The following is a 20,509-nucleotide window of genomic DNA, read 5'->3' as shown; positions in this document are numbered from 1 at the left end:
GAAGCTAACATTACTTAAATTCATACTTTCACTAAAAACCTCAGTCTGAGTTTACCAGCCAGCAATGAGGATATTGCAATGATTTAATCCAATAGTGAATTTCTGTTCACATCATGGAGTGTGATTCCATGGAGAACATATTAATACAATTATGCTAAGAGGCTATTTCATTCCTTTTTGGAGGTATGAAATGCAAGATAAATTACTGTAATAAAACCTGTCTCTCTGCAGCTTATCTGTAATAATCTGGTTAAGAAACCAGTGGTATATGTAGTTGTTTCACTGGACAGTATGTGAAAAGAAACTGATTATTTTATTGTAGGTAGAGACAAACTGTAAGGAAAAAAAATAATAAGCTCGTCTGTTTTCCTATAAATGCAATGAATGAAAATTACCTGTTTCACTTTCATTGCATAAAATATGGAAGGAAATATTTTTTTTTGGTAACAGAAATTCCTACTTTAACTGAATGCTATATCTGACGATGACTCTGAATAGCCATAATATTATCAATATCATATTATGTTAGAAAATTGTTCAGATATTTTCATTTTCAATCAGAAGTTGCAAATTTTAGGCACAAGCATTAAACTAAATAGACTCAATATTAAAATGAGTATTGCATCAAGTCAAATGAAATTGCTGTGTTCACATGTAATCTGTAGTAATCCTACTGTCACTTAGAAGCATAGTAATTTTTACATTCATGCCTTGTAGCTAATGCCATCAGTGCTGTGTAAAAATAATAACATTTCCGTAGACTTCAGAAATAAATTGTTCATATAGGATTTTGCCATTTCTCTTACTCTTCCCAATTCTGTTCTGTTTATGGGGCACTTCTGGCCAAGGTTAGATGACATGCAAATGAGGCTCCAGCTGCCTTGCCGACTTTGTTTGTATTACAGTCACTGGCAGTAGAAGAAGCAGGGTGCACTCTGTATTGCATTCCAGCAATGTAAGAGGTGAGGTGTGTGCTAGCCTGGAGAATGCCAAAAGGGGAGGTAGCATGCAGCACAAAAGGACTTCTTTACGTTGCATTAACTGCAGCTTCACTTACCTCATCCCCTAAATTCTCTTGATTCCTTTCTAAACAACCTGAGCAATATTTCTGAAAATCAATGATGTTTCAGAATGACTTTTCAATCTGATGATTTAGTTGACTAACATAATTCTTTTTGTGCCACTTAACAAAATATAGTTCTATTGGCAAATATACTAAACTTCAGGAGACGTTTTGTATAACTCATGACTAACGGTGATTAAAAAAAAACAACAAAAACCAAAACACATCAGTGTCCTTGCTGTGACCCATTTTCAAATATACACTAAATGATGATACTCCATTTAGACATTAAAGAACTGAAACAGTATGTCAGGACAAAAAATAGAGCTACTGTTTTGGGGGTAACAAAAACAAACTGTGCAGGCTGAGCACGTGCCATGGTAGTGTTGGCACCAGTGCTGCAAATATTGCTACTGCAGATAGGTGTTCCTGTCTTTCTTCTACACTGACGCTGAGATTTGATAGACATAGTTTTTGTTCCCTCACTCTTGTCTGTAATAATCCTATACAGAAATGAAAATTGAATATATGGCTTCTGCCAAGTGTTTTGATTTGCTGTTCATTCTACCTCCTGCTCCGGAAGTGAGGTATCTGCTATTGTCAAATATTTTGTCTCAGCATCAGTACTAGTAAACCCATAAGTACGATGTCTGCTGCAAGACACCCAGATTCATCTCAGCCATTGTCATCTCATCTGTTGTAAGCAACTAACAGCAAAAGAAATTATCATTTTCTGTACCCTCATGTCCAATAAATTGTCAAAACCTAAAATGTTGAATTTTAAATCAAAATGTAGCAGCATGAATAAAGGCTGTAAGTTCATATTTACAGATCCAATTTGTATGTGAAGTATTTGAGCAAAAAATTCAGAAAAAAAAAAGCTACTGTATCCAAAGAAACAAACATTAGATGTGATTGTCCTCTGTCAGGGTGTTAAGTTTGATTCTCTGTTACAGAGTGTTATACTTCAATGTGCACAGTGGATTGAACCATAATTAATCTGTTATACAAACAATCACAGATGTTAAAAGTCTATGAAAGTATAGGAAAATGTGAAAAACATTGAAATAACTGTAGCTTTTAAAATTAAGCTTGTCTTACCTTATCCACAAAAAGCTCTGGTTCTTTTTGATTAATGCATCCTCATAACTCATTGACTGATTGTTATGATCTCCCAAACAGTGAAACATGATAACGGGAATGCAGTAATCAATATTATCGGCAAATATCACAATCTCTGTGTTGGGATTTAAGGGAACATGACAACATTCCTGCAGCTGACAGACACACAGATATTTCCATTTTTCAAAGGACACACCATTCATCCTTCATATAAAAACATAACAGCTGCCTCTTCAATCAGGAAAATCCTACAAACTGAGCAAAATTTGGAGAAGCCTCATATATTTAAATGCTATATTTTTATATTGTTTAGAATTTCGGATGGCTTTTTTTAGCTTATTTTTCATAAAATGGAAAGCAGCGATCTTGTAGAGTATAATCTACAATCACCAGTGTGACATTAGAACTGCAGCCCAAAAAAATTCAGGAATTCTTTTAAAAAGAAGAAATTAAATAAGTAGGGATAAGAAAACAAGTCCCTATTAATCCCACATCTGAATTTTAGATTTCATGAGTGTAAGAAATGACTGAGGTGTTCTATTGCACAGGAAATTGGATTTGCACATAGAAGATTTCTTAATTACATACATTTCTATAGGAGAAGCTTTTCTGGAGCTATGGCCTGCCTTGTCTTTGAAATCTTTGCTAATAATATTACAATCCATAAGGAAAGGTTATCATATACTTAGGGTGACACTGAATAGCAATGTTAGCATTTTTTTATTTTCAAAGGTCAAATATTATCTTATAGAAACAGACTAATATTTCCAAACTAGTATGACAGCTGTAAATCTTCTTCAAGTAACAGAACTGATAAAAGCATCACTAAAAAGATGTGTTTATTGAATGAACAAATGTCACAAGCTTCTTCAGATGAAGGCTGCCTGCAACAAAGACTCTGGAAGAATTTGACTTCTACTGATAAAGCGATTTGTTATCCAATTTTCTGGTTCTGAAGAATCTACAGGATATGAAACTAGAGCAATCTTTAAAATCTATTTGTATTTTTTGAAAAATAATGTGAAGCAAAGACTTTGATTTTCCTCTGTGAACTAAAAATATATTAGAAAAAAAAGAATCTCCTCCCTGCCTCACTACTAGAAAACTCAAAAGTAATAATTCAGTTTGAGAATAGTTTCCAGGTCATAAATCATGTGAGAAATAAAGAATTAATTGAGAAGAAACTCTGTTGCACCACTTCATGAATCTGGGGATACTGGCTGAAAATTACAAGGTAGTTTTGATTGACCTTCATTAACACAAATTCAAGAGTTCAACTGGTTTGACTGGTCAACTGGATTATCTGCACACTCAGAGGTTCTCAGGTCTGGAACGGAGGCTTAGAATGAGCCAGAGAAACAGGCATGGCCCCTGCTCTTTGAGGAAGATACAGGGGATGTATCGAATGTATGTAGTGAAGATGATCTTTGGAAAATCTACTGGAAGCCTAGTTGCAGAACAAGAAGTACAATATAATGAAATAATGAAGGAAAAGATGAAAATAACTGCACTGGCATTCCTTTGTGTCAGTCCTTTAAATCCATATGTTTTGCAGTTCTCAGCAACAGAATACCACTGTTCACCTTATCATGCTTTTAGCTTTAGTGCATCATTAATCCATGTCTTATTTGCACGCTCATTGAGCTCATATGCATCTCAGAGATGCTAACAGAAATACTACAAAAAGAACCAGCCCAGTGTATTACACAGAATTTATGTACGTGACCTATAATATCTAATTTTTTTGAACACCATCATTTATCTTTATTGACCTAAATATATTTAAAACATAACATCATGCCTTTTTCCTTTTTCATGCAACATTACCTTTTTTTCTGCTTCTAACCTAAACCCTGTAAACATAACACCTTCTTGCCTACCTCTTCCTCTGCTAGTCTCTTCCTTTCTCTCTCCCAAACTGACTCCTTCCTATATTTTGTAAAAGTTACTTCTTCCGCCTTTACACCTTTTCTCATACCCCCCTCAACAGACATTCATCATCTATTCATCATCTTATAAAGAGGACCTAGAAATACCACTTGTAACCTAAAAGACAAAAGAAGTACGTCTGCTAACCAAAGAGTTGCTTGAAATCCAGACTAATGTTCAGGCAGAAAACTAACTGTGTACTGTCCAAATAATCCCCACTGCTGGAAAATGGGATTGTGAAGGGATTTCTAACAGTACAGAATAGTTGGAAGGAAATTCAGGGGGCTAATATTTCTTATCAGCTATAAAAAGTAGGCTATTTTAGTAATGCTTTAAGAGACTCATATTTTCTAACATCATATGTAAAATTAAGATAAGCTTATAAGGATTTGTGACTATGTTACTTTGTTAATATGGATAGCAAATGTAAAGCTAACTGTTGAGAAATTAAATCCCTTGGAAATACTTTATAGATCTACTTCTCTAAATTTCTTCCAGGAGTAGCTTAAACAAAACCAAAAGAAGGTATTTGCATGTGCTGATTGAAGTAGGGATGGTCCTGAAGGAGTTTGTACTTGAGCATACAAATGTGAAATAAAATCAAATTAGCATGCTAAGGAAATTAACACTAATATAAATACATTCCTGAATAGTCCCAGATAGCTAATCCCTGGGAAGAATAACTTGAATTCTGTTTTTATTTATGAAAATAGAATCTATTACGAGTTCTACTCACTAAAAATGCTCTAAGCCTTAGGCTATGCCTAAAGGCAGAGACATTATATATGCTGTAAATGCCAACTATTTCAAGTATTTCTTCTTAAAGTTACCCTAAATGTGGCAAAATTATAATAACATGTAATGTTTGACATTCAATTACATTAACAGTATCCATATATACAAACGAATTTCCTGTTTGAATTATTTGATAGATCTAATTAAATTATAATTTAAAATATTATTAATCCTTGTTAATCAGCAGCAATGAATGAAGGTGCCTCGAAAGTAAAAAGTTTATACTTTCATTCAAAGCTTCAAAGCTAAATCAACTTGTTGTGCAACTAATTCAGTAATGAACGTAAAAGCAATTAGCATCTAAAAATCTGAAAAAAGGAGTTAAAATCCATTAATAATGAAGAAAAATACACCTGTAATACATCTAGAACCCTTGCTTTTTTAAGGTAATAGAAGTAAGATAGTATTCTTCTGTGATACAGATGTAAAAAAAAATAATCTAGAATTAAAAAAAAATAAAAAATATTAATAATAAAAAACCTTTTAGGATGCCAAGAAAGGAGTATTCTTAAGAATATGAATTCCCAAGCTTAACCTTTCTTTTATGTCTTATACAAGGCTATATATACATGTCTTACTAATCCAGAAACTTTACTTAGTTTTCTGAATCTGTGACCTCCAGAGATTTGTTTAAACTCTAACACACAGAAAATAAAGTAAACAAACTGTCAAAATAATTCTTTAATCTTATCAGGTTGTTTCAAAACCAGCCTTCCATATTAGAGATATGAATTTTAGAAGTTGTTCTGGCAAGAATCTCAAATTTACAGCATCTATTATTTTACATACGCACTTAGCAGATTCTGAGATCATTTATAACTTTGCTAATGATAAAATACTCCCACAAAACAACATCTTACTATTTCAGTGTGTTTTCATTTAAAAGAAGAGAAATAAACTTAACTTGTAAGTTTTGAATGAGGGCTCATGCTGAAACTAAGGATTTGCCAGGTACAGAAATTTTATTCGGGTTTAAGGATACTTGTAAACAAGTAATGCCCATTTCTGTGTGTGTGTGAATTTGCATGGACTAATATTATATATTACAAGCAGCCTCAATTATATTTCCAACCACTTGATAGTTTAGATTTGGTATAAGGAAGAATTTTGTTTACAATGAAGTGATGTAACGCTGCAACAGGCACCCCAGAGATATGCTAGATGTTCTATCCCTAGAAATATTCAAGGCTGAGTTGGATGAGGCTGTGAGCAACATGATCTAGTTGAAAATACCTCTGCTTATTGCACGGGGTGGTGGACTAGATGACCTTTATGGTTCTCTTCCAACACAAACCATTCTATGATAATCATAATAAACTTCCATCTTGCAATATATTAAAGCTTTTATTACAGAAAAAAAAAACAAGGGAAAAACAGGAAGAGAAAAGGAAGGGGAAAGGGGAAGAGAGAAGGAGAATGGGAAAAGGGAAAGGGAAAGGGAAAGGGGAAAGTAAAAAATGGAAGGGGGAAGGGATAAAAAGTGGAAATAAATCAGGTTAAATGCTGGTCAGCATATTCAACTGAATATTCTACAAGAAAAAGAAATTTTCTAAGAGCAATTGACTGCTGACACCAGACATGAAAAAGGACTTGATTCTGGAGCTGCAAGGTTAATATTCTGACAACAGTTCCGAATTCATCTTAGAAATGTTCATTTTGAAATAATGGTGGGGGTGGTGTTGTTTCTTTATGTTAAATGGACTAACTTATCACAGGTATGCTCTCTCTGTTTTTAGCATCCTTGTTCTACAAAGGAACTATAGATCAGAAAAAGTAAATTATAAAAGCTAAACATAACCTGAACTCTAATAATCTTTCTTATACTGAGAAAACAGCATGACTGTAAAGCTTGTTTAGTATTAACTTTACTAACACACAGGATGCTGCAGCTTTTACTGAGCTGGAACAGTGAGGTGCATATGCTGATGGAAATACATTATTCTGAGTGATACGAAAAAAATTGTGAAAGCTACAAAGAGAACTTATACTGCAGTGAAACCAGATGATAAAATGGCAGCTGAAATCCAATGTCAATAAACACAAAATAATGCACGTAGAAAAAAAATCAACCAGCTTTAATTATAGATGCACAGGAGTATAGCTATTATCATCTCAGAGAGAGATCTGGGAATCAAACTAGAAATATTTCAAAAGAACCATCAACCTAGAGCTCAGTAGTTGTCAGTATTGGAAGCAGAATGAAAGAAGTTTCTAAGAGAAGAACACAGAACAAAACACAAAAAAGTGCCCATCATTACGAAGCTACATTAGCCATCTCAGTTCTTTGGCTAGCAGGCATATTTATCTTATATTTTAGATAACTTATGGAATTTCCAGCTTCTCTTCGTAAGCTGATGAATAATGGATGAATATCTGTTAATGGGTGTGTGAGAAAAGTGCTGAAGGTTGAAGAAGTTACTTTTACAAAAAAATGAGGAAACTCTGGAGCTGCACCAACATGACTAACTTAATTAGTTCACTAATATCTTCCTTTAGCAGATAGATTAGTACAGCTGATTGATGCATGCATTGTGGGCAAAACCTCCCACTATTCTTCTTACCCCAAAAAATGTTCAAGAGCAGCCCAGTGGAAGGCAAAAAGATGTATATTTTTGGAGACATATTACATTATTGACTTCCCCTGTTTCACCTTCGTGGTTGAGGTTCTCCAATCCATTACAAATATGAGAACAAAATGGGATTCTATTCCTATCTACAGTTGAATCCATACCTGTTCCTTTTATTTCAGCAGGATACAAAGCTAATTACAGCTTTTAATCTCTTGGAAATGTGTGCTATTACCACTGCAATTATTCAGTTGCTTGGTGTTGCCTTTTGATTCATCTCATTAGCCAACCTCTAATTTTAGTTAACTGGGCCTCAATGTTTAGCTTCTTGTCCTTTCTTCATGCTCTCCTCATCCTCTATGTCCCTCTGCGCGATCTTTGCAATCTTGCTTATTTTTCATGAAAGTATAGTAGCCCAGCATCCAATAACACTACTTAAAAAAGGAAAACAATACCCCAAAAAGCAAACATCGTGAAAACATCACCATCTAGCATAATATCCTGAGACTAACAGATGTAAATAAACAAATAGCAAAGGAAGAGATCTTTGGACACTCAAAAACGTTCTTAAGACATTGCTAGGACTTTCTCTGCTCTGTGTCGACTAGTTTGAAGTTCTTCACTCTTTCTTCTCTTACACGTCTTCAGCTTTAATGCATATCCACACTTTACAGTGTCTTTTCTATGGTTGTATCCCCTTCACACCTTATCGCTTCAGAATCTCTTTTCATCACACATTCCTGTCATCTAGCTATACCACCTCTCAGTGGAACTTAATTCCTCTGCAGCTCTACAGAAATAGACAAAAATGGAATGAGATTTTTTGGTCTCAGATTTGTTTAGTAAGTCCTGGTCTTTTATCCACCTTCTTTCTATTTAACTCTTCAGGAGAGGGACTAATTACTATTCTGAGCTTCTACAGTGTTCAGCATAATGAAGGATTACAAGTGTTTGTCCTTGTGCACTACTAAGGCAGTCACGAGTAACAATAACAACAAGAATCTTGCCAGTCATTATTTATAAATGCACCCATTTTTTTTCTAACCTTGCCCATTTTAACTCACCTAAGTAGTCAGAGCCTTTGCCCTGAACCCAGTCTCATTTTGCTCTACAGGATGTGACACACTTTTGGTGATGGGAGAAAAAAACAATGCCAGAATAATTTACAAACACATCATTCTTCTTCCTAAAAATCACTTACAAAAACTAATGTTAACAGGCTACTGAACGCTATCCCAGTCTGAAGATAGGAAAAAATTTCTGAGTCTGGGTATGCAAAGTGTTATTTTCTTCATATGTTGATGGAATGCTGATACAAGCGTATCCAGCAGCCACACTCAATTTTCAGGAAAGATCTCTATTTGTGATTTTATCTGCAACTGTACTATTGAATGACCACTAGAAAATGGTAGCTATACAATCTACACTTGAAACAGAAATCAGTACTGCTCTACTGAAAGCGACAATAAAAAACTTTGGGAGATAAATAATCTTTATAAAACATACAAAACATAAACATTTGGTTTCAGTAGCTACTGAATGTCTTGCCAAAAACAGGAAAGGCCTTTAAAGATAGTTATGCCTTATTTTTTCTCAAAATATCTATGCCTGTTCTTAACGGAACTCATATAAGCTGCTAGTTATCTCTACTTACTCAGCCACTCTGCCTCGGCAGCATAATGAAATTCTGGTATGAGGATAGTACGTCCTATTAATGGAAGTACTATGGACACAGATGGTTATCAAGGCTACAGATTGCCAAACGCCAGGGCCCATTTTCTAGCTAAAGCAGTATTTAGACTCAACAAATCTGGGACACAAATAGCTTTGTAGAAAGCATACTCCAGTATTCTGCAGAAGCCTCTACTGTTGAAATCCAAGCAGATGGGGGATAGGGTAAAGAGAAGGAAAGGAGTGTCTACCCCATTCTCATGATTTTTTTTTCTCATGCTGTTTTGAAATTGGTAGAATCTTTTAAAGACCATTCACTGATAAAAAGTGTGATAATACAGAATCATTTTATCATATAGTATTGTACATGCTTACAAATAATGCTGATTAATGCATTAAGCAAGTAAGCAAGAACAACAACTTTTTTTCAAACCAGGAGGTTCAAGGTGTAATTTTTTCAAGTTAAGTTGGAAATGCTGCTTTGTAAGGTTGCAAACATCAATTTGTATAATAAAATTAAATTATCATTCTTCCTCAAGTATTGGCCTTTGTATATTGTTCCTTAAAAAAAAGGTACCTTGAGTCTTTTTATGGTCTTATTTTTATTTATGTGCTTATTTTATGTAACCTCTTTTTACATGACCCAGCAGATTACAAACTGCCACTTGCAGCAACTCCCATGTGCAGTCCTTTTCACCTGTGTGCCAAAAGCTATTCCATGTGATTCATTCTACAGAATTACATAGCCTAAATTACTCCATGTAAGACATATCTATATGAAGAGCTAGAAAAAGTGAGAATATAACTGATGTTTTTCGAGGACAGACATAACCACAAGGGAGAAAGAAATAACTGTGTCTGAATGAAATAGGAATTCAGAAACCAACTATTGTAAACTTTGAACAGTAAGAAGCATGAGTAGGGATCTAGCATTACTGTGGCAAGGATGCAGAGGTGAAGGTCACATCCCTAGAGGAAACAAATTATCATTAATCCCACAGTTGAAAGAACATTATTTTCTGATTTTGGTTGCTGGTTTTAATTCAAATTCATCCAGAACATTAGATCCACAGATGATCCAAGGTTTCACAGCTGTGCATACATAATGTTTTTCATATAAAACTCCCTATTCCAAATAAAAGCCTGCAGTAGATTATTTCTTTATAGAGAAAAGTACACAATTTAAAGTAATTGTCATAAAAAGTTAATAAATGGAAAGCATTAATACAAAGAATTTCAGAACAGAAATTATTTTATATATGAATCTGAACCCTTTTCCAAATTTCTTTCTTATGGGAAGCTCTTGACTGCATTGATTCCATTATTTTTTTTTATTATATCAATCTATCCAAAAGTGCACTGATCCGGTAAATTCAAATTCAAGGAAACAGGTTCATTAGCTTCAGTAGCATTCTTAATTTGACTAAAGAGGTAAAGTATGTGAACCTTAAATTATAAGAATCTCAAGATAGGAATCATGTCTCTCTCTGTCTGAGTAGGCTTCTTTATTAATTCTATAATGGGATCTAAACTTACGTTCATGTTCCAGATATAGTCATCAACATCTGAAAGAGAAGCAAAAACTGCTTCATGTACAGAAACCTTTCCATAATCTTTGTTTGCACAGTGGACACAATGTCATTTTAGAATTTCCTACACAAAGAACTGGCACCACCTAATTCATAATAAATTAGTTTAGCCATTGTAATAGACGAATGGCCTCTTACACTGGTTTAAACCTGACTTGAGTCCTTTGGCTTGTCCCGGAAACTATACTCATGGGTATAATTAACAGCTTAGGACAATTACAACTCATAAGTTGCTTAGTACAGTACTGTCCAGTTTCTCTCTTAAGAGAATTTTTTACATGCAAAGTCATCCTCAACCAGACAAGTAAATTTGCAGCAAAAGCACTAATTGTTGGGGAAAAGGTTTGTGTTTTGGCCTTTAAGCTCCTGATTTATTTCTCCTAATGCCACATAATAATAGTAATACAACAGGATTTTATATTTACTATGTATTTATTCATAAAACTATTTTTATATATAAAATTATATATAAATTAATAGAGAGGTAAACCTGAAAACCACCATGCAGTTATGACAAAATAAAACCTTTTGCAGAGTAAAGTACCTACAGAACTGAAGGCACCATGGTACTTGCCATATACATTTTGTTTCTCAATAAATAAAACAAAGGGCTCTGTAATGTGCAAAGAGATTTGAAACTATCCACACTTTATGTTATCTAGACGAATACACCAAAATGTGCTAGATCAGTACCTGATGCTGCCAAGAAATGCAGATAATGCAGTTCATATCACTGGTAAAGGAAGCCAGCACCAACAGAGCACCTTTTAGTGTATGAAGGTGAAATCATAAAATAATTAAGTTCTGATTTGAATCAAAATGAACAGAGGTCAGGAACTTAAAATACTCATACAGACCGAGACTTCCGCCTCTGAGGTCTGACAAATGCAAAATTGCAAGCCCCTGTTCTTTTGCATACAGAATCTAAGAATTGCTCTTCAGGAAATCTGGCACTAAAAGCCTAGTAGTATTTTCCTAACAGTGAAGACCCACTCCACTATTCTAAACCTAATTCCCCTTTTGCCCCAAAACTGAGAGGCTAGTAGGCTTCACCAGTTTATCTGTCTGCTGCTCACCACTTCACCACTTCAATAGAGAGCTGCTAATATTCAAACTGAAATTACTATCCAAGCTGCCTGCATTTGAAAATCTGAACTTGAGATAGAGACTGTACAAAAATACAAATTCAAAGAGACAAATAGACACCTGCGGGAGATTATGAGGTCCTCTGAGGTCAAAGGTACAGAGAAAACCTTGATATTATTAGATAAAACATAGTGAATCCTTGATCCAGTTTCACAAAGTCATATCACATTAAAATTGGGTTCCAGCTGCTTTGTGGAAACATTGTTAGTCTTATCCAAGGAAACTTAACCTCCAGCTGGGCACAAACCCCATCAGGTACCACCCTCACATGACCACACAGTAAAACAGAGGGAGGACGTGTCAGTGCATGCAAGAAGTTGACACTGAATCTGGCTCATATATCGTATAGGCAGGGCTATGCTGGGACCCACACTCGGTGCTTCAGCCCTCTTTTCCACACTCCAAAGTTGGCATTTCCCTTGGCTTTATACTTGTAAATAATGATTACATTTCCAAAACTTATGTCAAAATTGAATTATTCTGACTTAAGGCTGTTAAAGCAAGAATGCAAATACTGAATCTAGGGTAACTACTTGCTTTAAAAAAGCTCCTCAGACTTGGTCAGTGTTCTCAGCAAACGCTCAATGTTTTATGCTTCACAAAATTAAAAATTCAGTAATGCATGCAGTGCTGGAGCCTGAAGTTTAAAATATCCTTGCTTCTCTTTGTAGAAGACATCTATGTTACCAAAGACAGCCTGTTCTTAACATCTTTTAAGTTGTATTACACACATCTCAGACAGTAAACTTTAAAAATACATATATATACATATATAAAGCTGATAATTCTCAAGGAAGATTGAGTCTTGCAAGTACATAGGACTGTTAAAGGAGATATTTAGGATCTAACCAGCAAAACAGTGACAAAGAAAAATGTTTAAAAAATGATAATTGGATAGAAAAGAGGTAATTCTTTTTTTCCGTGGGTTATTATTGTAATGCCAGTGTTAGTCAATGCGTCAAAACATCCTTTTAGAACAAAAATATTCACTTTTTTCTACCAGAAATAAGAATTTACTTCTACATTATGATGCAAAATAGAGATTGCTACATCTTCTCTTTGTTGAGGTGAGGAACATCCAGCCTTTGGGCTGACTTCATTCCATACTGCCCTGGCCCACTCTCTCCAACATCTTTATCTTTCATTCTTCCCTCTTCCAGCTCTTTCCAACCACTCTGTATCAAGTAGCTCTGTGTTGCTACATCTCTTTGCTTTACTCCACACTAGGAGCGTCTTCCTGAAACCTCATCTTTTCGTATGAACAATGTACCACTTCAGCAATACTGCCCCACAGTTCCTCAACTGCCGCCCTTCTGTCAGTCCTGTGGCCCACATCTCCCCCTCTGCAGGTCACTGAATCAGCAAACATTAGTGGGGAGCTACGTGGGAACATTATTGAATTGGAGGATATTTATATTTATATTTATATTTTGCAGGGCAACAAAGAGAGTCTGGACATGGGTCTGTGCCGATTGCCCTGGTGATGTACAAAAACAGTTGTCTAGTAGAGTGTCAGAGATGCAGAGGAATACCACTGCTGTAGCATAGAAGGACCGAACACAAGCGATTATGATGTGTAGTAAAGACACTAGGCACAAAGGTAAAAAGTCAATGTGCATCACAGAATGCAGGGAAATATAGAATAACTTTGGAGTACAAAATGAAGTATAGGGGAGAAGACTGAATGCCTTCAAAAAAAAGTGCATCAGAGGTATTTTCCAATTCTATCCATGATAAAAATAAAAAAAAAAAAATCTTTATTGATTGCTATGGGGAGAAAAGGTTCAGGGGAAGAAGTGGTAATTAATTGGCTGGAAGGTGAGTCTGACTCAGGAAGGTTAGTAACTGCTAGCTTATTTTATTTCTTTATGTAAGAAGATGAATTTACCATGGGAGCTCACAGCATGAACAATAAACAGAGGGTACTTTTTGTATGCTTTAGAAAATATGGAATGGACAAGAAAGTTCTTATCACCTTCAGACTTATTAAGTTTTGTAATGCATCTCTTTATTTCATGTATTCTTTCCCCTTCTTGTCATATGTGCCACTCTCCCTTCAAATGAGAGTCGGTTTCACAGGAAATCACACAGTCTCTCAGTTTTGCTTTCACTATACCACCTTTTTTTCTTGCTGACTACAGTTTAGCTCTGATATTCTTTCTCTCCTCTCCTTTAAGGAGAGGCAATTCTTTCCTCCATCACTTTTAATAAATAATAAATAATAAATAATCCATAAGAAGGATGTTGAGGCTCTGGAACAAGTCCAGAGAAGGGCAACAAAGCTGGTGAAGGGGCTGGAGAACAGGCCTTATGAGGAGCGGCTGAGAGAGCTGGGGTTGTTTAGCCTGGAGAAGAGGAGGCTGAGGGGAGACCTCATTGCTCTCTACAACTACCTGAAAAGAGGTTGTGGAGAGGAGGGTGCTGGCCTCTTCTTCCAAGTGACAGGGGACAGGACAAGAGGGAATGGCCTCAAGCTCCGCCAGGGGAGGTTTAGGCTAGACGTTAGGAAAAAATTCTTTACAGAAAGGGTCATTGGGCACTGGAACAGGCTGCCCAGGGAGGTGGTTGATTCACCTTCCCTGGAGGTGTTTAAGGCACGGGTGGATGACGTGCTGAGGGATATGGTTTAGTGTTTGATGGGAACGGTTGGACTCGATGATCCAGTGGGTCTCTTCCAACCTGGTTATTCTGTGATTCTGTGATTCTGTAATTTCTCTCCTACCTAATCCTTAGGGTCCTACCTTGACTACTTGCATATCCTTTCCCTTCAAATTCGATTGAGGGTTAACCTTGCCCTCTCAAAAAAGATGAGAAAGGGTAGATGTCTTCTGTGTATACCTTTCTAGGAAGGATGTTAGAAGAATGACTGAAACTCCCAAAGAAATATTTTGAAACAAGTGGATGGAAATTTCACCTTCCCACTTCCACCTCATCTGAGAGTACAAAGACTGGAAAGTTTTTGTTCTTATCCTACTCCCCACAATCTGGATAACTAACAAAAGGAAACATTTACATATCCTTATTTCCCTGTATAACTACACAAACCAGGACTCAGTGTGTCATTAGACTGCAAGTGCTTTCAGTCTAGGTCTATATGAAACTAGCATATGAAGAACCTTGCATGCCTATGATATTGTAGAAATAATGTAGTAAGATACAAGTAAAACAAGTTATGCAAATAAAAAATATAGTCATACCTAAAGTTTATTTATGATATGAAAATGCCAGCTTTAACACCACAAACTTTTTTCTCCCTGTAGTGTAACCTCAACCTTTAACAGCAGGAGAAACCCAGCTCCTTTGCATCACCTTAAATAGGTAGATTTCCAAGGTTCTGTCATCAAAGAGGATATTTTCTCTGAATCAGCTCTGTGCAGAGAATTCAAAAAGAGGCATTCAAAAATCCCTAACGCCCCTTCCCTGGTGAAGGGGCTGGAGAACAGGCCTTATGAGGAACAGCTGAGAGAGCTGGGGTTGTTTAGCCTGGAGAAGAGGAGGCTGAGGGGAGACCTTATTGGTCTCTACAACTACCTGAAAGGAGGTTGTAGAGAGGAGGGTGATGGCCTCTTCTTCCAAGTGACAGGGGACAGGACAAGACGGAATGGCCTCAAGCTCCGCCAGGGGAGATTTAGGCTGGACAGCAGGAAAAAATTTTTCACAGAAAGGGTCCTTGGGCACTGGAACAGGCTACCCAGGGAGGTGGTTGATTCACCTTCCCTGGAGGTGTTTAAGGCACGGGTGGACGAGGTGCTGAGGGATATGGTTTAGTGTTTGATGGGAACGGTTGGACTCGATGATCCGGTGGGTCTCTTCCAACCTGGTTATTCTATGATTCTATGAATTACTCTGCAAGTTAAAAATAAAGTGGTGTATAGCTTTAAAATGCCATTTCTAGCCATATTATAGTTTTTCTTGATTCACTTTAATGAATCATATTGGTTCCCCATTTACAGTTCTCTGTGCCTAATGAGACTATTGTGGGGGAGGGGGAAGCATTCCTTGACCACGCTGCTTTCATATAGTGACAGAAGCATCATTTGGCTATAGTTTTCTCTCATCTTTTGATAGCAGAGATATTTACAACAACTCATGTCTCTGTATTCCCCTGCATTCACTGGAGACAAACATGTTGCCCTGACAGAAGCCCACCTTCACACATGAATAGTTTTGAAAGTTTCTCTTTTCCCCCTCTTCTGGGGATCACTAGAAGCTAGCATGACAAGCAGAGAGGGTAATGTAAGCATGTTACATTTTTTTCCTTAAACTGCCTCTAATCAGTGAAGACAGTGGCTTTTCCAGAAGGCAACTGGAGCAGCTGATGGCCTGAAGTGTTTACACACATTACATTCAAGCAGAAAACCTCCTCTGCCAGTCATCCTATGTTCTCTTTAATCCTATAAGAGAGAAAAAGAGAGAAGCTTTCAGAAGGCGTTTCCAATAATAACACTACATGACCTCTGACATGCCCATCTCATATCTCTGTCCACAGAGGGAGCTTACAGCAACCAAACTCCTGAATTTAGGAACATCACATTGACCTATTGCCTGATATTAGCTAATGAATCAGGCTGCAACCAGATTGCTGTGATTGTTGGTAGTCCTCTGCCACAAGAAATCAAGTGCAGAATACTCTACCCAGTGATGCAGTGCACACTAATGCTAATGTATAATATGTTCTCTAGTACTTTGCCCAGTTCAATTTAAAATGTCTGTAGTAATTATGCTTCTAGCCACTCCCTCAGAAAATTGTTCCACAATCTAATGTCACATAACCTCCAACCACTTTTCTATGCAGAAACTGCCATCAGAGCATGTAGATGAAAGAGGATTAGACTACATGGGTGACTGCTTAGGAGCATCAAGGAACTAAAGGAAATGAAGCTGTTAACATTGATGAACTAATGCGTCCAATGAAACACCGGGAGGCTGAAGGTGTTGTCTTTCAGATGAAATGTGAAAGCAAGGCACTAAGCATTAGAAGCAATTAAGCTTCTCTCACCACTCTTTGCAAAACTACCAGTGTTAACCCCTGGTTCCTGGACACCTTCCAAATCACATAATTAAATTCTACTTTCCTAATTATTTCCCTGCACTATCAGTTAGAAAGACAGACATCTCTTAGACTGAAATGGTGCATTGATGCCAGGTTTAACTTCAAAGGAGGATGCTTATGACTGAAAAGTAATTCCACTTTGGTGACTTTTTTATTGGTACAAGGTTTAGAAAAATATTTAATCTTCAATTACATTTTATTCACACTTATCTCACATCTATTTCCGATATATATCCAAAGCATTTCCTCTCAATGGGTGGTGTATAATGCTTCAGAATCTTGTAGAAAACAATCTGCCAATTAGATACATTATTATTTAAATCTAACTCCTCTACACCCCTTATTTGATACTCTGTAAACGTTCTCAGATCATGGAAGGACATCTACAGACCTACTTTCTATTAGGAAGTAGTTGATATATACTAAAAAAAAAAAAAAGAAAAAAAATTAATCATCCTAAGAAACCATAAGCCCATACTGGTCTGACTTTCAAGCCGCAATCAGTACTCATTCTCTACTACACGTCTACTGAATAATGAATTATTCTGTGGAAAATGTTAGCATTATTCAAAATCTTGGTCTCCACCTTTATGCCACATCTAGTCTCAGAATCATAGAATACCTCAAACTGAATGGGACCCTTAAGGATTATCGAGTCCAACTCTCTGCTCTTCGTAGAACAACCTAAAACTAAACAATAGGTTGAAGAGCATCATCAAGATGCTCCTCTGACAGGCTTGGTGCTCCTTGGCGGATCCTGTTCCAGTAGCCAACCACCCTCTCAGAGAAGGTACTCCTAATGTGCAATCTGAACTTCCCACGACACAGCTTAATTCCATTTATTCATGTCCTATTTCTGGTCATCAGAGAGAGAAGATAGAATCATCAAATCATAGATTCATAGGATCACTTAGATTAGTCCAACTGTTAACCTAACACTGCCAAGTCTACCACTAAGAAATGTCCCTAAGCACCACAGGTACATCTTCTCAAAATATCTCCAGTGATGGCGACTCAACCATTTCCTTGAGTAGCCTGTTCCAGTGCTTAATAACCTTTTTGGTTAAGATCTTTTTCCTAATATCCAGTCTAAACCCGTTCTGGCACAACTTGTCCTCTTGCCCTATCCCTTGTTACTTCGGAGAAGAAACCATGTTGCTACAATCTCCTTTCAAGTAGTTGTAAAAAGTGATAAGGTCTTCCCTTAAGCTCTGGTTATCCTGACTAAACATTCTTAGCTCCCTCAGCTGCTCCTCAAAGCACTTGTTCTGTAGATCCTTCACCAGTTTCATTGCCCTTCTCTGGACATGCTCCAGCAGCTGAATGTCATTCTTGTAGCGAGGGGCGTAAAACTGAGCACAGCATTCAAGGTGTGGCCTTAACAGTCCCCAATACAGGGCCATGATCACTTCCCTACTCCTGCTGGCCATACCATTTCTGATACATGCCAGGATGCTGTTGGCCATCCTGGCCATCTGGGCACACTGCTGGCTCATATTCAGTTGGCTGTCAACAAAACAGCGACCTTCCGGTACCTGAAAGCAGCCTACAAGAAAGCTGGAGAGGGACTATTCATAACGGCTTGTGGTAACAGGACAAAGGGGAATGGATATAAACTGGAGAAGTGCAGATTTAGGCTAGACATTAGGAAGAATTTCTTCACTGTGAGAGTGGTGCGACACCAAAACAGGTTGCTAAGGGAAGTCATGGATGCCCAATCCCTGGAGGTATTTAAGGCCAGGTTGGATGGGGCCTTGAGTAACCTGATCTAGTGGGATGTCCCTGCCCATGACAGGGGGGTTGGAACTAGATGATCTTTAAGGATCTTTAGGATCTTCCAACCCTAACTATTCCATGATTCTATGAAAAAAAAAATAATGTTGGAACACTTCATAAATCTGCATGCCATTCTTGCACAAGGGCCATGGTAAACTTGTCTGTATCATCCCAATTCTAGTATACGTTCTGCCAAAGCAAGCAATGATTAGCAGTCAGATCAGCATGTCCCTTTCCACTGCCCCTGCTGATGAAGTTGTTGATGGCAACGAGGTCACCTCTAAGCCTTCTCCAAGCAGAACAAGCCAAACGACTCCAGGTGCTCTTTATAAGTCTTTCCCTTGAGACCTTTCATCATCTCGTTTGCCCTCCTCTGGAGAGACTCTGAGAGTTTAACGTTCTTCTTACAGTGAGGAGCCAAAAACTGCAGCAGTGCTTGAAGTGGGACCACAGTCATTTGATTTAAGTAGCAAACACTATGATATATTAAAGCCCTTAACTCTTGTTCTTGATGAAAATGTTCCTTTAAGGTCTTAATCAATCTGCTTGTCTGGTGGTTGGTTGGTTTTGTTTGTTATTTTATTTTTTGTTTGGTTTGAGGCTTCGTTATTTTTCATTGTCTGGATGCTTCTTTTTCATGTCTTTGGTTATTCCTATTATGGATTAACAGTCAGGAGGAGAAACCTAACTTATCTCCCTGTATTTCTTATAGATAGATCAATGTTGCTATTAATGCTGAAGCTGCTGCTATGTTTGTTTTTTATTGCTTACTTGTCTTAGGGTTGAACAGTGGCATTTGACCCTGGCAACACGTCAGTCTCCAACTGAAACTGGACACTCATGACCAAAGAAAATAAATGTATGTTTATAAGATTTTACCATGTTTGTGATATTATTTAGATAAGAACTATTACTCAACTTGATTGGAATGTCACATTTTGTCCTTAGGAGTTTGGAGCAGGAACTAAAGCAACTGGAGTAAAATTCAGTTCTCTGTGCATTTCTAAACGGGAAGTGACCCACAAGCTGAAAACTGTGCTAGTACCTTGCATAGAAAGGAGAAGCTCATGAGACACAGAAACAATCTTACTTCCATAGTCAGCAACAGGGAAAATCTACAGTTATAGAGTTGTCTAGAGGCAGCTGAATGAAAATAAAACATCGTACATGCTCTGGAGCATCTGTAAGTATAGATGCAATTGTGAATGCATATATGGGAACTGGGGTGAGGAAAGGGAGGAAGAAATTATTATTTCTTTAAATCATGTTGAAAACAAAGTTTTATAGATATTGTGCTGGCAAAGGCAAAGATCCTATCCTTCCCCCACTGCCTAAACAAAGGAATATATTAATAACACATTAATTTTAAAATTATTTCTAGGTTGGAGCAAATATAAATTATTAATATTCTAAGGGACAACATAAGATGAGCACCCACTGGTTATTTCACAAATGAGTATATACAGTGTTTGGCACACTTCATGTCATAACAAAAAAACCACTAAGAGACTGCCAAGGCTCAAGAAGGTTCACTAAAAATTAAAATAAGGGCTCATGAGCAATGATCCAAATATTATATATTCCATTCCTTAAAAATATTCTAATATTGCAGTGCATTATTACATCCTAACAGTAATATATGCAGTATTAAATATGACCACTGGTTAACAAGTTCTAGGATTGCTTAAAAGCCCCAACAATAAAAAAACCTGCCTTATTCTTTGGAAATTAAATTCATGATCACCATCATAATATTCCCAGGCAAATATTAAACATCATATACATATTTATTTACTAT

The 20,509-nt window shown here is 36.8% G+C and overlaps 1 protein-coding gene and 1 non-coding gene across 7 annotated transcripts in view; both read right to left on the bottom strand.

Moving 5' to 3' along the window:
- Nucleotides 1–20,509, bottom strand: part of TAFA5 (TAFA chemokine like family member 5) — a 422,687-nt gene that overhangs the window by 159,692 nt on the left and 242,486 nt on the right. The window lies entirely within an intron of this gene.
- On the bottom strand, nt 18,810–18,914 carry LOC138716892 (U6 spliceosomal RNA). The gene has a single exon (XR_011336761.1). It is a non-coding gene; the product is annotated as a U6 spliceosomal RNA (small nuclear RNA).

The sequence above is a fragment of the Phaenicophaeus curvirostris genome, chromosome 1 (genome assembly GCF_032191515.1).
Source record: "Phaenicophaeus curvirostris isolate KB17595 chromosome 1, BPBGC_Pcur_1.0, whole genome shotgun sequence".
NCBI classification, from domain to species: Eukaryota; Metazoa; Chordata; class Aves; order Cuculiformes; family Cuculidae; genus Phaenicophaeus; species Phaenicophaeus curvirostris.
This window is presented reverse-complemented; position numbering and strand designations above follow the sequence as displayed.